Here is a 16183-nt window from a genome sequence, read left to right as displayed (position 1 = left end):
ATTCTGTAGAATGAAGAATTCTGTACATCCATCATCATTTCTTCCTATAAGCACGTCACCCCAGATCCAGGATGTGCCAGGTCTTGCATAAATGCTGGTAAAACATTGTAGATTTAAGAACAGAGATGATCCTGCAGTGACCTGCTGCTTAAAAGGCACTTATATTTTGTATTTCTGTCTCCTTTTTGGTACTGTGAAAAGGGTGCCTGATTTAGAAAAAGATGAGATTCAGGAATCACAAGAAAAAGCAAAAATATCCACTTAAACTGCTGGACTCCCACAGATAATGACAGATGATATGGATTTTGCCTTCCAGAAACAAAACTTACCATCTACAGTGTGAAGAGAAAACCATACACAGGTTATTCTCACAAATTATTCATCTTAACAGGAAAGGCCTGTAACACCCCAAAGGTGTTTATTAGGTACTTACAGCGGTTGATTACGTAGTTAGCTGTCTTGAGCTATGTATACCTGTATGGGAACTGCTGAGTCACGGCCTGAACCACTGATTCAGCACCTGGAGGAAAGTCCCAGTCAGTCCTGGGAGCACAGGTGAAGGCAATTCACTGTGTGACTGGAAGGCCTCATTGAAGGGCTGACTGCCACTGAGGAAGGATCTCTTGCTGGAAGCTTTTCTCTGTGGGCCCAGAACCTTCTGATATGGGTACGCAATCTACTTCCCTTCCTTTGCAGCACCTTGCTATTGTGCTGCTCCTTCCGCCTCTTTTGTAACACCTTTTCCATCATGTTGGTCTTTCTGATTGCTACAATGCCAAATGTTATTTCAAGCTTGTTATTACACAGACACTAGACAGGATATTTAGAATTGCATGCTCAGCTTTGTCCTGCTGTAAATCTCAGATTTCTCCTGGAAAGTTATTTCAGTGAACTTCTATTTAATGTGTGTAAATTGGTTAATTGTGTGTAAATGAGTGTATGTGCAAGTATTACCTGTGCAAGCAATAAAGATAATCCTAAAAGGTGTTTCTTACTGTAACCTGAGCTAGCATCTTACTTTAGTATAATCAGATTATGTTTACAATGACATAAATGATTGGCTGAGGATCTAGCTAATTGGAGCTTCTTGTATTTATGGCAGAAGTGGGTTTCTGGGAAGTGTCAAAGCAGAGGTATTTTTTTCTGGGTTAATTTTTCTTCAAGGTCCTTGCAGATGCATCTAACCAAGCAAAGTGACTGAAGTTGAACTTCTTCATCTTGATTCAGTGGCAATTGTTGTGGTTCTCAGAAGTGGTTCTTAGGTTTGTCTTATTCGAATGCACAGTTTTTATTCCAGAAATGTTGACACAACCCCTTTAGCCTGTCTGGCAACAGGGAAAGAGCACGAATAATGAACAGTTTCTGCTTTAAAGAGAATCACACATCCAGCTAAGGAAAAACAATCAATGACCATTTAGATGTTTCTGACTGAACAAAGTGTCTTTAAATTAAGTCTCTCTACTTCTCAGATGAGATTAGAAAATAAGAACGCTCCGGCTTCCTAATTTAGCTGCTAAACAGCAGAGAAAGCAGTTTTATTGAGTCGTTTGGCTGGGTGGCAAGACTTGCGCTGTTTTGAGTGCTCTTCGGGAAGTCTTTTTCCTTAGGGTATCTATCACAGTTCAGAAACTACCTTTAAGGGACCCTAAGGACCAATGAGAAAACTAAAATTCTTGATTGGTGTCCTTGTTTTTAAGCAGTAATATAAGCTGATATTTTTCAGATTATTATATTAGTTCAAGGAATTAATTGGGCTGAGAGCTCATTGCTGGTGCAAGAGACAGAGTACAGTTACACAACTGGGGGCAGAGGGAGGATGGAATTGTGGCAGCCTAGTTTTGGATGGCCATCATTGGGTTGCTGTTAAGCATAAGCAGATCTAATTGCAGGTAATCTCTGAAAAAAATATGGTCTTGTGCCGCCTTCTTTCCATCATATTGTATTCTCACGTGCATAAGTTGTAGCAACTGCTGAGCTCCAGTGGATTCAGTTCAGCATAGTGATCGGTGAATCAAGAAGTCAGGACTCTTTGGCATGGAACTAGGCAATCCCAGGACTGAGGCTGACACTTTTATTCTGTGTTCATCTTGGTATATTAAGACCCATTTATACAGTGCAATTCTAGGATTGCAATGAACTGTGCTTTGTTCTTTGCTTGTTTTATTAAAGGTAGGGATTACTGTTATCTGCTCATTTAGAAAAGGAAGATTCCAAATACTTATTAATTACTGCCTGCCAGAGAGAATTTCAGGGCCCCTGGGTCTGCTCTATGACTTTGTTCTTCATGAGATGCTTCCAAGCAGAATTGGAACACAACTCAATTACATTTAACTATGGAGAGTCAGTGAAGTGTGCAGTAAATATTATTGTTTCATTAGCATTTAATTTAGATAAGTATTTCTACAAATGGGAAATTGGGGCACTTTTTCATGATAGTGCTACCCCATGTAATAATTGTGGTTTGTACCTTAAGCCAGATGCTCTGACAGTGTGGATCCCTCCCTGCAGAGCAGTCAATCCCTGGGTAAGGTGGGGAAGAGTAAACAAGATAGCAGCATTGGAAGTGCACCACAGACACCCCGTAGTTGTTTACAGGCAAAAGGAAACATCTTTTCTGATTCTCTTTTTGGCATGGGTCACGGCACCTGCAGGTAGTTCGCATCGCAGCCTTCTTTTCTTTCTTCCTCCTCACAGTCAACATGATGATCAAGCAAGGCGGTGACTCATGTTGCAAGGAGACAGCTACCTTTCAAACTGCAATGCCTTTGCTTTCTTTTGTCCTTAGATTGTTCAGAGTTGCCTCTTAAGAGCTGATAAACTCCCTCTCAGAGCTGTTTTATTAGGCACCTGAAAACATCACACCAATTATCTGAGCGGATGTTGAGCAATCATTTTTTAGCAGTCATTCTTTTATCAGAAGAGAATCTAAATTCTCGTCATGCACTCTTCTCTTTTTGCTTTGATAACATCCCTTTTGGAATTTGAGGACGGTGGAAACAATTTCTGAGTGCAGATTTAAAAAAAAAAAAAAAAAAGAGGAAAAGAAAAAGAAACAGTCTAAATCCCTAGCTGGAGTAGATCACAGTAATGAGAAATGGAGCTATACACTACTTGCTTCAGTTGTGCAGCTCACCTTTTCAGCAGGGCTTAATCCAGTCTTTGGTTGGGTATCTCATAACTACTTGTTTTTACTTGAAATAAATCATAAGCACTAGTGTTAGGAATTAAAAGCTTTAAAAAAATCTCTGCTACCCATTTGAACTACAGAAGGGGAGCTGCCAACTTGCAAATTGCAATAAATACCAAGTTAAATCTAGTATGGAAATCAGAACTAGAGTGATTAAGAATTGATTTGCAAAGCAAGGATTGCAGACTTGTTTGTTTTCCCACACCTGCGCTCCACTTCAGAAGTACAATGAAGTAAGGCGTATCTGATGCACCTTTCCCCTGATTGGGTAATGCACTCAAAGGAATACAATCAGCAGAGGCTTTAAGGATCACACCACGATTTGCCCAATTATCATACCTAATGACAACACATTGTTCCTGCAGAATGTCCCTTTATTCCCTGGTAGGTTATATTTCCTTTCAGCCTTCTACCTATTGATTCAGCAGCACCTCATGTGGAACAAATTTCTTTGTTGGCAAGTCTTGATTACAACACCAGAAAAATATTTTATGTCCTCAATATCCAACCAAGTACATAAGAGAAAGTCAGTTTAGCATCCATGGACACAGGCTTCAATGCTAAGATATTAGATCAGTGTAAAGGGCTGATAGGAGGAAAAAAAAAAAAAAAGCCGTTTCCAATAAAAACAAGCAAGAAAAGACATGGTGTATCTCCCCCACAGAGATCATAATGGAATGACTACAGCAGTAAAAGTCATGGCTTAATTCTCATCTTCAAAACATGTAGCACAAGTGTTTCAACAGTGTAGCTTAATTATTAAACAGAGCAGTATCCTTTGGTAAGGGAGGTATAGGTGTCTGAAAACAGATAAATACAAACTCTGCATCTCAGAACCAAGACTGGGTTTTATTTAAAGGATGCTGGTAATTTTTTTGTATGGAACAGATAGCCAAGGAAATGTGAATACCAGGGCAGGCACTAGATAAGGGAACTCAAATAAGCACAGAATGCAGAAGGTTTCAAGTAGATGAATACAATGTATTTTGTACATTATCACTGAAGGCTTTGACCGTTTTTAGTATACCAACCAAATCTGAAGGAGACGAAAAAGCAGCTGTGAAATTGAATAGGTGTCCAGGAGGGATGCCTTGCAGTGGGTCAGTGAATTCAACACTTCTGATTTGGTCAGAAAAGTAATTCTGTAGACTTAAGTACCGAAGACACTTAGACATCCAAATTATACACTGCAGTGCGTATTCAGACACCTGAAGTTAGATGTCTGTATCTGGAGTCAAATCCCAGCAAACTCTTTTCTGCTACTTTGCCACTCAGTTCTCTGAATTATTATAGGCACTGTGCTTTGATTACTTCTGCTAGTATCCTACTCTAGTTTTGGACCTTGGACAAGTGTCTCAGATGTTTCCATGATGACTGACCACCATGATTGGTGGTCAATCAATCCAGAAATTGTAATCACCTATATTTTAAGGTATACTTGGAAAAAAATGCTAGTGGATCTTTATTATGTGACTTATAAGTGTTGGGGAGTTTTTATTGTAGCCCTTGCAGCAAATAAAACACACATTTGTGCTTAAATATAAAAAGACTTAATGAGCAATGCATGGGACAGAGTCCTATGACCATAGTCAGATCTACAAGGAGAATGCAAAGACATGACACGAGCCCATCCCTCTCATATGCTTGTACCAGTGCCAATCGTGTGAGCATCAGCATTTCCTTAACTTGTTTTTTTGGTTCATCTCTCCAGTGTCAGTTCTGTTCACCAAATTCTGTTTACCAAAAGTGGCCTCTGAGCATCTGCATTCCATGATTGCTACAACACTGCAACTTTTCTTACCTCTTCAGAAAGGATCCTTTTCTGCCTTACATCGAATTATTTTGTCTGCAGCATTCCTGCTTCCAGCCAGGTCTTCTCATCCCATGTTGGCCCATTCCAGTGGATTTGAATTTGCACTTCACCTGTGAGTTAAGAATTGGATTTGACCCATCGTTTTGTTCCCATCCTCCATTCTTACGATGTAAGTTTGCTGCAAGCTCAGTTTCACACTGGTAAAATATCTGAAGTATGTCAAAGGTAATTTTAGGTTAATGCAGTGAGATTCAACTACATAATACTACACAGCCTTCACGTAGCAGTCTGTAGTAGTAATTGTAAGTACTCTAAGTCTTGATGTTCCCAGATGCTGTAGACTGAGCAAGGTTGAAAATGGGTGTCTAGCTTTGAAAAAGAGGATTATGAATGCTTCATTATTTAGCCTAGAAATGTAACCAACAGTTCTTTTTTATGCTGTTTGAACAACTGCTTGTGCTTCTCTGAAATCTTTATAGAAGGATCTGCTCTTTCACAAGAGAAAATATTGCTGTCATTACATGGGAACATAGAAGACCGAGGTACAGCAAGGTAACAGTTCCGTTCCCTCATTCCCATCTGTAGAACACAATCATAATTCTGAATTCAAGTATCCCAAATTCCAATGTTTCGATTCAGATCTGAACTTCTTAAGCTAAATTCATCACAAAGTCCAGCATCAGATGCTCACTTCACACTGTCTTTGAGCTCACTAATAACCTACATTGCAGGGAACACTGCGTGCCTTATGCTGCTCTCAAGCCAGCCTCATTCCCTTAGTCTCTCTTATGTACACACTTAAAATGGAAGACAGAAGAAAAGGCAGAAAACAAGGACTTCCTGAATTCTAGCATTTCTTTTTTTTTTTTTTTTTTTTTTTTTCTCCCCCCCAGCCTGATTTGTGCTTCTAGACAGATTGAGAATATTTAGCTCACATGGCAAAGCCAAAGCAGAGCCTGTACCCTACCGGTCTCTTGCAGTGTTTGCTCTTCCTGAAAGTTGTCAGTATGCACAGTTCTGTTCTGACTTAATTTTATTTTCTGCATTCGTAGCACTCCTTGTGCACAATAACTGTGTCTCTGCACTGCAGACTGGTCATGCCAGAAAGAGCTGTGCAGTTGCCTATCTGTTCCCTGAAGTCTGCAGTGCAAATGTATCCTGAACAGTCATATTCTAGTCTCTTTATTCCTAAAGGAAATACCATTTTATTTTGTGAACAGTTAAAAAAAAAAAAAAAACAAACAAACAACGGTTCCACATTCCAGTCAGAAGATGGAAGCTCTCAGCTAACAGAAGAAAGGAGAGCCATCCTGCATTTCTGGCGTGAGCACTGTGGGCTGTGCATCTGCTGGCAGCGCTTGGGACCTTAAGAAGCATCCTTGAAGATCCTTTTCTGCCTGGAAAGGATCCGTCCAGAAATGATGCGGCGATGTTTGGTCAAAGAAATCTTTGGATTTTCAGTAGTTCTAGGTGCCGTGTTTGATCAGTCCAGATCATCGGCCTTCCTGGCGTTACACTGATGGCAGGAGCCTGTTGTCCCGAGGAGGAGAGCTTTGGCATCTACCGGCGTGACGGGATCGCTGCCTGCTGGGAGGGCTCCCCGCAGCGGGCGCGGGGCGGTGCTGCCCCCTGGCGGCCGCGTGGAGAGGGCACGCGCTCCTCAAAGCGGGCTTAAATGGCTGCTCCGCCCCGCGCTGCGCCGCAGCCCCGCAGCGCACCCCCCTCTCCTCAATCCCTCCCGTGCTCGGGATAACGCGAGGTGCAGCGGAAGGGGGCCACGGATCGCGCACCGCGTGCTGCGTGGCCGTTACCGCTCGTGGAGAAGGCGAATTACGTGGCCTGAAACACCAAAGGGGCTCTGTGGTTCGCTGAAACTTCAGGAGCGCGCAGAATTCCTTCTGCGACGGGGCGGGGCCGGGCGGGGCGGGGCCGTGCCGGCCTCGTGCAGCGAGGGGCCGGGAACAGGAGGTGGCGCTGCTGGATAACCAGCTGGGCTCTGGACCCCCGCGTTCCCGGTGGGAGCTGTGATGCTGAGGCTGGGCTGCGCTGGGCCCTGTTTTCAGGGCTTTCTTAGATTCTTAGCTGGTTGTCTGCTGTCTCCCTGCCTCCTTAGTGAGATAACAGTGGATGATATTTTGCACATCCAGGAGCCACAAGCGTCAGTCTTTGAGAAAAACTGAGAACTTTCTTTTGGCTCAATAGCACATATTCTAGTGCGGCATCTATTCTGCTGAGAGGGTTGATCATATTTATCTAGCACGATAGCACTGAGGTGAGGCTGACTTGCTTGGAAATGCCAGATGGAAAAGGTTGCACTTTTATTACTACAAGTATTATTTGCTTTTGTTTTATTAACTTCCTAGGCTGGATTGGAGCACTTCCATGGGACAGAGCACTTTGCAAATGAAAGCGCGTTATTTTTCATCGTATTGTTGCATTACACTGTTATCTAGAGAGTGAAATGCTCTTTTCAAGTTGTAACAAGCTGTAATTTCATTGAAGACTCTCGAGTATTTCTGCAAAAGAGAGCAGTTGCAACAATTTATTCGCAGGAGCCAGAAAGTCACATGATAGACATTTCAGTACCCGAGAGGAGATACACTGCAGGAGATACATTGCATAGCTCTGGTCTATCTCGGCTGGGGGTGTTTTTGATGCGCTGGAACCGGATGGGTTGTACCTTTTAAAGACATTTCAAGCCATTGTAGCGGTTCAGAGCATCGCTGTCCTTACCTGCTCCTTTAACACAGGAGGAAGGGAGCCAAGAGTCTGGCAGTCAAAGGCTTGTTTTCTTCTATGCCTGGGGAAACTGCTCTGCTGTGTGAGCCACAAGGAGTCCTCCTGCAGCTGAAGGTGGCTGCTGAGTTCAAGACTCAGCGGAGTTTATTGATAGTCTGTTTGCTTATAACACGGGGAAATAATCTCATTGCAGTACAGTAAGCACTTCATAGTTTGCAGCGTACTTCTTGGCTTTCCTACTGGTGTTGCAGCTGGGTGCGCTTCGTTCTCCACGTAGCCTACAGATGCCTTGTGCACCCTGGTGGGTGTGAGACGCAGTGCTCAGCCTAGCCTGAAGTGCAGAGATGTTGTGCTACCTGGAGCTTGGCTTGAACTCATTGCTGAAACATCAGCAGCCGTCTCACCGGTGCAGTCATGTGGCACGGCGCTATCTGCACGTCAGCGTCACAACAGTTTCTGATTCGGTATTTTGTGAGTTGCCCATACATCTGCCGAGGACTGAGTGACCCCGGGTCAGGAGCCCCTCCTGGAGAATTTCAAAGCGAAACTCGGTTACCACTCCTGGACTTCTGGCATGTAGCCTGAAAAGATTCCCACTGAAGCACTTTACTGCCTGCTGATTCTTGGTCCTAAAATCCTTCTTGCATTTTGTGATTTGACTATTTTAATTAAAATGACTCCATTGATTTTTAAGGGAAATTTCTCTCATTCCAACAACTGACTCCTGAGAAAAACAAGGCTTAAATTTTACCCTTCTTAAATGGCTTCCAGCACTGGCTGTTTTGCCAGGGCGCTTTCTGTTCTGACTTCCATCGCTGTTACACCGCAGCTCACAAGATGTCCTTTTGCTGCAAAGTGTCATGGTTTCATTGGGCTCTTGTTTAACTGACGCCTTATAAGCTTTCTCTAATTACCCTAACTGGGCTTGTTTGTCATGTGGACATCACGCACCTCCTAGACATTAGCCGTTGCTAAACACAGGGATGTGCATTTTTTAAAGTAATATTTTCCAGAAGATATTTGCCTTTGATCTCTAATTACTTTGCCACACATACGGAGCATTTTTAGGAAGACAAATTAATTTTTGATTGCTTCAGCTTCTTCAGACTTCTATAATCTTTTCGAAGTGAACAGTTTGAGTGTGACAGCTTCTGTCTGGGCAAAAAGGAAGGAGCCCGCATGGAGAGAGCGCTCCAGCTTCTCACGCAGCGCGTGAGCCGGGCGGGATGGGCCCCAGCAGCGCCCCAGCAGAGGGAGATCCGCAGACGCAGCGCCGCAGCTCGGCAGGGGCCGGGCCGCGCGGTGCCACGCGCTCCCGGGCGCTCGGCGCGCGGCCCCCGACGGACGCGGCGCGGGGCGTCTCCAGGCGGCGCGCGACAAAGCACGCGACGCCGCCCGGGCCGCAGCGCGCGGCGCCCCGGGGGCGGGGCCGCGGGGCGGGGTCGGTGTGGGCGGGACCTCTCGCGTCTCCTCGCCTCCAACGGCGACGGCGCTGCGCGCTGACGTCGCGCGGCCCGGGCGAGCGTTGCGGCGGCGGCGGCGGCACGGGGCGGGGATGGAGCGGCCGTCGGCGGCGCGGCGGGGGCGCCTCGCTCGGCGGTGGGTGACCCGCGGGCGGAGCCGTTCTCTGGGCCTGCGGCGCGCGCGTGTGTGGCGGGAGCGATCCCCGCGGGCCGGGCCGGACGCGAAGGCCTCCTCGGGCTCCGCCGCTCGGCCGCCCTAACGCGCCGCCGCCGCCTCGCGGCCCGTTCGGTCCTCCGGGTGCGGGGCCGCCCTCCGGCGCTGCCCGGCTCCCGCCCGCGGGAGCTCGGCGGGGGCGGCGCGGCGTGGGTGCGGTGCGGTGCGGTGCGGTGCGGTGCGGTGCGGTGCGGTGCGGTGCGGTGCGGTGCGGTGCGGTGCGGGTGGGCCCCGCCCGGAGCGTCGCTCCCGGCCTCGCTGTGCGCGTCGGCGGCCGAGCGGCGCGAGGCGGCTGAGCGGAGCCCGCGCGTGGGGGCGCGCTGTGCGCTGCGGGGGCGCACGGAGCTGAGGGGCCGCCCCTGGGCCTCTCGCAGCCCCCGGCGCCGCCGCCGCACCCGCGGGTCCCGGGGGCGGGGAGGGTCGGGAGAGCTCGTGGCTGCTCGTTCCGTGCGCGGCCGCTGCGCTGCGCCCCGGGGCCCCTCCGCCCGCGCGGTGTATGGCGATCCGGGGGAGCGCGCTGTGGGCGCGGGAATCTACTCGATGCACGCCTGGCCTAAGAAATACGTTGGGGCCTAAGACTTTCGTGCCGTTGAAAAAAACAAACAAACAAAACAAAAGCAACAACGTGTCTTGCCATTTAGAAAAGGTTTTTTTTGTTCCCCCTGCAGTGGAACACTGCAATACAATTGTTTGGTTTTTGTGGTGTTTCCCCCCCCTCCCCCCCGCCCAAGAAGGTCCCTGGTTTGAGTTCTCAACATCTTGTTTGGTCTTAACTAAAGATGTAGTCATCAAAGGCAGTACCTGATGCAGACGCGCTTTTAGCTCGGTAGTTCCTTCCCTCTGTTGCTGCCCATGCTGGGAGCTCTCTGCGCTGTCTCTGCCCTCCTCTCATCTCCAGCAGCGGTGGAACTTGTGGATGGGATGTGCTGAGCAGGATGGCAGTAACTCGGCACGGTGTGTAGGGCTGCATTCGCTGCATAGGAATTTCCACTTTTCTATAGCAAGCAGTAGGAATTAAGAATTCTTATTGCATCTTGGTCCCCCTTTTTAAGGAATGAACGTTAGAACCATTCTAACTGCTGAAGTGGTCCTCTATGCAAATATGCAGAGAACACCAAGGCCTCTATTAAGCTTAGAAGCTTTGTCTGAAGCACAACACTCTGCAGTGTTGTTATGCTGTGTGCTCCCTTATGGTCAGGCTTAACTCAAGTGCTCAAAAATTTTTCTCTTTAAGTTAATTTATTAGGGTAAACTGCTCAGAACAGGAGATAATACCAGAAACAGACTCTGACATTAAATGTGTCAAAGCTGGTGGAAACCCACTGCTTCAAGTCAGAGCTGGTTCTCCTCTCTGAAGGAGATGGTGAATCTGCGGTGATGTTCTCTTGCTAATCAGATGTCAGTGTTTTTTCTTACTGTGCTTATTAATTTTGGCAGGTCTTCATCCTCTATGAAGAAGCTTTGTTGCCAAGATTTGCTCTGAAGATGACCCACACTACTGAATGCAGCTGTCTGCAAATGTAGGAGCCAACACATGCTATGTTCCGCCCTCCCTTGACTTTCCTGTTTCTCGTGGAATTTATATTTCTAAAGTGTTTCTAGATCTTTACTGAAGATGTTTGGATTACAGCTATGAGCATGTCTATGCAAAGAGATGAGCAAGCCTGAGCAATGCTGAGGTATGTATACCTGCTGTATCTCATAACACGTGGGAAATCAAAGTTTGTTATTGAAATCAATAATAAATATGTTTGGGGAGTGAAACTTTGCTAAGTCTGTTCAAGAGTGGCAAGTAACAAAGACTGTGAAATGTGCTGTCTGGGCAGACCAGAAGTCATTGGATCTTGGGCTCCCCACATGCTGTAGGTGGCCTGTGTCTGTTATACATTGCAGGAAGAAGAGAGACAGTGGGAAGACATGTGAGGAGAAGACCATCTGATTACAGAATTAGATCACGTTAGTTTTCTTTTGGTATTAGTAGTCTGAAAGATGAACTAGTTATACCCTGGAGAAATGTTGCCCTAATACTGTTCTGAAGGGTAACAAAAACATTTCAAAGAATCTTATAGGGCGCTGAGATATAGAGCTGGGTGTTAATGTCGTTGGTCCAACTTAGTTGATGGGCTGTGATGGGAATTCTGCAGATACCTACGCTTACAGTTTCTTCAGAGAGGAATTTGGCAGATTACAGTATTTCTCAGAGTTGCATGTGCTGATTGGTCTCCCTCAGTAAATTCCTTGTTGGCCCAGTTTTTCATCCTGGAGCTGTTGGCTGTGATTTTCCTGGAGGTTAGTTGCCATGGTAATTATCCTGTTAGCAAATAAATGTGCTTTTTATAATCTCTGGGTATGGTAATGGGGAGCAGAAAGACTGTAGGCCTTCCTGAGATCAATAGAAGCTTAGTGTTGGTAAATCACCGCCAGCAGGAGAGAGCTGAACAAGTGCCTGATCGTGGGTGGGTGGTGGCAGTGATGAATAACATCATTTGGCCCCTGAGTAAAGAACAATGGTAGAGTGCACTACACTGAGTCTGAATAATGGTTAAGATTGAAGAAATGAAAAAGGACCAACTTCTGTTCAGAGTCTGTTATGGTAGAACTTACTGATTCAGGCCAACAGTGATTTAGTGACACAATGAAGTGAAAGCATTTTTGATGGAAAAGATCTCTTCTGAAGGATGTGGCCATTGTGATCCTTTGCAATGTGAGATTTGGGCTGAGATAACCTCTAGCTTCAGTCTCGAGCTGGCATGCTGGTCGTGCTCCTGAGCACTGCCATTTGGTTTTATCTTCTGAATGTCGGGGCAGCAGGGTGGTTCCAGCTGACCCTATCTATGCTGTTGCTGGGGCGTGGGAGCTGCAGCTTGCTGTGAAACCCCAGTAAGTCTGTGCCTTATGTACGTACAGGGTGTGCGAGATCACCACAAGTAGGTTTGAAAAGTGAGATGTGCCAGAGGAGTTGCTCAAGAAAGCCTGTGTTGGTGTGGCTAAGTGGGTGTTAATTAGCATTAAATACTTCGCTGTGGAAGAGCATGAACTAGGTATGAGTCTTTCCTTAGCGAAGCTTGCTTAGTTTGCAGTGAAATTCTGCTGCTTGGTCTGCTGAATGTGCTGCGGCCCAGTGGCAGGGTCGTGGTAGAGTGGGATGGCTGTAACAAGCTACTGCTTGCTGAGAGCAAGGGCTGCAGAGCAGTTTCTGTTCTCATCACGCTTTTTCTGGGATTGCTGGTTTTCAGATGGTGTGTCCTGAAAGAGTCCCTGGTGTTTAGTTCTGATTCTGGTTTGACCAAGTCATTTAAATGCTTCGGGTGTAATTCCTGTTTGTGGGAGGAAGACAAACAAATGATTCTTCTGTGTAGTGTTGGTTTGACTCTTTGGTGAGTGTCTCAAGTTTCCCTCTTTAAAAGGAATCTGCCATAGTTGAGACAATCTAAGAAAGCATTTTTTTTGAAAAAGTAACATTTCTGTGTGAATGTCACAGATGGTGCTCCCAGAGAAACACTTGAAGGCATCTGTTAGTTTTTAGGGTCAGCTTGGATCTAACCGTGGCGGCCCAGAAATTGCGCATTCTGGATGTTCCGCGAGCTCCTGAACCTTGCTTGTCCCATGAAGAAACATCCCTTCAGGGTTCTTCTCTTTTGGCATCTGTCACTTGCTGGGAGCATGTCCGTTCTCGTGGTGCATTCCGATAACTGATTGCAGTCTTCCATTGCTGAAAACAAGCTCCCTCTAGTCTTCTCTGAGTGTTGGGTATTCTCTAGTAAGTTTCCCCACGTAAGCCTTCAAATACTAATGTATGACAAAATCCAACAAACTCTTGCATAGAGAATAGTTAGATACATTATTTGTTTGCTGCTAAAAATTAAGTAAGGAATTGTTCCCAAACTAACTTTTTTCCTGGATCCCCATCCCCTGGTTCCCAAACTAGTTTTTGTTTTTAAAATTTAGATTTTAGTAAAGAGCAGAGCTAGGAATGGAGAAGACAGCAAGTAGAACAGGGGATGGCTTCCTCCAATGAAGCCACTGGTTGTTGGCTACTGCTGGCTGAGCTTATCCGCCTGTGCCCTGTGTTACCTTTCATCTGTAAATAGTTTGAAGAGGAACTCCAAGTTATAGGGTGCTTGTAGGTAGTTAAGGAAAAAATATCTTTGACTGTCCTCACACCTGTCCTTATTGTTCAGTGATAAACCCTCATGGCTGTGGGTATGTAGTTACACAAGGAAACACTTCCATTCATTCTGCGAAGCGCAAGCTTTCAGTGATGTTTTATATCTAGAGTGTCTTTCTCCAGCTTTTTTTTTTTTTAGATGTTTGCTGAAGTAAAAGGTGAGTGCAAATGTTGACATAAAGGGAAACAAACTGTCACGCAACAACTTTGGCCATTTCCCATGGATTTTGTGTGTGTGTGGAGATGGCGGTGAGCCAGCAGCAGTCTGATGAGTTGGGATGTGACTATTACCAACAGGGGATTTTGGCCTGGTCTTCCCAGGCAGTGTCGTCTTATCGCAAAGCTAAACAGTACCCTTACACAGAGAGTGGTCCTTGGCACTGACGGTTATGAAACTCGGAGGAAGGTCTTTACCCCTGAAAATTAGTACTTCAAAAAAGCTTATGTTTTCACAAACTCCGGGAAGTGGCTGTGACTCTGTTGCTACTGCTGACATATGTTTTGTGAGCAAGGCTGTTCAGCAAGCACTACAGGACATGGGTTTTCTGTTCCGAGGTCAGGTTATATGAAAAATGAAGTTTCAAAAAAAAAAAAAATCTTACCTTCTCCAACCTTCTTAAGCTGCTTGGAGGATGGCACCTTTTAGATTGAGAACGGTGGCAAGAAATGTAAATGAAGGTATGTTCAGTTTTCTTAATGAATTTCTTAGAGCCCTCAGCTCTGAACTGTAGAGAGAAGTCTAATATTAAAGTTCAGCTTGGGAAAGGCTTAATAGGACTGCAAATAGGCCAGGCTACAGGCAGCTTCTAATAAGAGTGGCGATCAAGGGAGGGCTTCGAAACTGAGCCACAGCTGCATAACCGAACATTACGTTGTTTTGTCTTTGTGTTCAGATGCTCACTAACTCATTGTAGATTTTGCTTGAGTAACCCACTGTATGAACAGACTAATCAAGGTTTTTAAGCGTTGTTAAATTATTCTAGCTGTGGGGAAAAAAAATGATTCCTATTCTATATATGAAAAGTCACTGATGGCTTTCTTCTAGGTGATAATTGGTTTTCCTTAACTTGCCACTCAAACTGTACTTTTGATAACATCTGAAACTAAGACAACATCAAGATACACAGTTCAAGAAAAGAGCTGTTGTCTTTTTTAGTGAGGAACGTGGGTCAGGCCCTTTGTGAAATGGTGGTTGATCTTACCTCACCAGGCCTCCTGTAGCAGATTTCTGCCCCTCACTGCAGCCTGTCAAGCTGAATGTTCTCCGGAGTTTTAGATCCTTAGAACCTGCCACTCATCTGTGTTCAGTGTAAGGATCTTCTTGATCTCCAGGGGAAAAAAAAAAAAAAAAGCTTATGAAGAACAGGTATAGCAGGTTCTAGACCAAAGGCATCGGAATTGGTAGCAAGTTTCACTATTGTAAAAGCTCTTAGTCTACCTAACTGCCCTGTCTATGTATCAGCATTCTTTAAAAATCTGTGTTTATTTGGTTATAGAATGAATAGTGGGAGAAGTCTCTAAAGATACTAAGTTTTAATGTTAATCAGTTACATGTAAAAATTCAATTAAAAACTTGTGTTTCAACTGTTTCATTTTGTACTCTGTAATAGAAGAGGGAAATCTGAAATGATAGTGTAGCAGAACTGGTTGTCTAAGAGTGAGTGATTGGAGTGGTGGAATAGCTGGATTTTTTTTTTAACTTACAAAAAGGGGGGGAAAAGAGCATGATAGCAGTGTTTGGCTAGATCAGTTAAATATGGCTTTTGAGAAATACCTGGCAAATTGCTTTCTTTGTCCCTTGGCTTTGGTAGGAAGTGTACAGGCCTTCAAGAATCTGGACCCCTGTGATCGGAGGGAAGGCTCAAAGCAGAAAAGACTGTTCACCGGTGGAGGAGGGCCATGTTAGGGAACATGTAAACAAAATCATGAGCATAAGCAAGGCCATGGCACCTAATGAGATGCACCCACGTGCGGTAATAGAACTGGCTAATATCATTGCAAAGCCACTGTTGGTTGTCTTGGGAAGGCTGTGCTGATCAAGAAACGTCCCTAAGGACACAAAGAAAGCAAGTGCCACCCATCTTCTGGAAGGAATCTTTTAAAAAAGAGGATCAGGAGAACCATGAGTGGGTCAGTCGGCTCACCTCCATTCTGGGGAAGGTGATCGAACAAATAGTGCTGGAAACAATTTCTAAGCAAGTTAAAAAACAAGGAAGTGATTGGAAGTAGTCATTATGCCTAACCACCCTGATAGCCATGTACAAAGAGGTGACCGGCTTGGTGGATTTGGTTATTTCAACTTCAGGAGAGCTGTCAACAGTCTGTCTTAACATTCTCATAGGTAAACTGAGGAAATGCAAGCTACATATGTGGACGCTGAGTGGACGGGAAATAGTTGAGCTAGTCTGCCGTCCTACTCATTGTCCACATATCTAATTGCTACTCTGTTTGTGAAAATTGTCATCAGTGGCAGGAAGGCCCAGCTGGAGGCCTGTTGCTAGTGGAGTTCTCCAGGGTTTGGCGCTGTGTCCAGTCCTGTTAAACTTCATTAATGACCTAGGTGGTGAAGCCAAATGTTCCCTCAGCAAGATTGCAGGTG

The 16183-nt window shown here is 45.4% G+C and overlaps 1 protein-coding gene across 5 annotated transcripts in view; it reads left to right on the top strand.

Annotated features, from left to right (window-relative positions):
* The window catches only part of TMCC1 (transmembrane and coiled-coil domain family 1), a 118193-nt gene that overhangs the window by 21692 nt on the left and 80318 nt on the right, over positions 1-16183 (top strand). For 4 of the 5 annotated variants that reach the window (XM_021409921.1, XM_021409918.1, XM_021409926.1 and 1 more), the window contains exons 1-2: positions 9276-9338; positions 10854-11095. The gene's annotated coding sequence lies outside the window, so the exon portion shown is untranslated. Of the gene's footprint in view, positions 1-9275; positions 9339-10853; positions 11096-16183 lie in introns of those variants that run through there. The other variant, XM_021409919.1, reaches the window with a different exon arrangement.

This window comes from Numida meleagris, chromosome 11, assembly GCF_002078875.1.
Source record: "Numida meleagris isolate 19003 breed g44 Domestic line chromosome 11, NumMel1.0, whole genome shotgun sequence".
NCBI lineage: Eukaryota > Metazoa > Chordata > Aves > Galliformes > Numididae > Numida > Numida meleagris.
The sequence above is the reverse complement of the archived record's forward strand: the minus strand, read 5'-3'. Positions and strand labels throughout refer to the sequence as shown.